The following is a 1,323-nucleotide window of genomic DNA, read 5'->3' on the forward strand; positions in this document are numbered from 1 at the left end:
ATGAATCAATTAAGGGGATTGTTCCCTTAATTGATTCATTATATGTTATTCTTCTTCCATTAAATATTATTTTTCCTTCATTATTTGGGATTGTGGATGACCCTCCTCACTATATAAACTCACCATTCTCTTTCTCTAAGAGGACAAACTTCTCCTCCGCTATTACTCCCTCTATTTTCTCTTAAAAGTACTTTGAAGTTCTTTGGAACTTTGGATTTTGAAAAACATTCGGTCTTGTCCTTGTTGCAATTGCTTTGGGTTCTATTATTATTGTTTGGTGCCGAACCAGTTAGTCTCTATCGACGCATTCTTTTCTTATTCTATAGCATTTGTGATAGCAAAGCATAGAAAGCATGTCTATAGGAACTAATTTAAAATAATTATGATTTTACGTTTTTCACTGTCATAAAGAAGATTAAAAAAATAAAAGAATAGCTTACTAGAATTTACTATAACCAGTTCTAGCTGTTTTCTTGAACAGTGGCACATTTGGTGCAAGTTGAAGACATTCTAGGTATTGCTGTTTGTATTTTCTTGTTCTGTGTTTGCTTTGTTTGACTGTGGTTTCTTGTGAAAGTTTTGTTATAATTGAACACAGCTCAGGGTTTTACTTTTCATAGCTATTTTCTACTTTCTTTCTGATATTTTGTTGGGTTTTTGCTTTGTTTATTGCATGAAAATGTAAGTTTTTTTCCCTCATTTTCTTTTTTTGGGCCAAGGAGGGTGAGTGATGTGGTGGGCAGAGGGGCCAGTGGGGCGGGGGGGTCTTTTGTTTAATTCTTTCCAAATAAATGTGAAGATAATGTTTGATAGAATCTTATTGGGAAGACAAAGTGTGTGAATCACATTCAGCAGAGTGGGAGAAAAGGTGAAGAAATTTAAGAGAGGATTTTGAAGGATGAATGATAGCTCATCTAGAGAAATGAATGAGAGACAACCTCAAAGGCCTTGTGGTTGTGTAGGCATTTTCTTTCAGCTCTTTGATCGGAACCGTAGATTTGGCAAGAAGCTGTTTCCAAAGAAACTGCTTTCAGCAGGTTAGCTACTACTACATTCCACTCATTTTTAAAGCAGAATGGTTAGATGAAGTGCTTTATTCATCGAATGATCGTGTTTTATCGTTGAATCTTCCATCAGACAATGTCATTCTGCTAGATTTTGCGGAGATACATTCCACTATATCTGCTTCCTCATGGTCCAGTGGACTGCTCAACACCTCAAGCTCTTTTGTCTTGTTATTCTTCGTATCACCCTCGTCAAATCGACTAACATGGTCCGAGGAACAAGAGCATGTTTCTCTGGAGCATGTTAGTCGATTTGACG

Source organism: Capsicum annuum, unplaced genomic scaffold, assembly GCF_002878395.1.
Source record: "Capsicum annuum cultivar UCD-10X-F1 unplaced genomic scaffold, UCD10Xv1.1 ctg82773, whole genome shotgun sequence".
NCBI classification, from domain to species: Eukaryota; Viridiplantae; Streptophyta; class Magnoliopsida; order Solanales; family Solanaceae; genus Capsicum; species Capsicum annuum.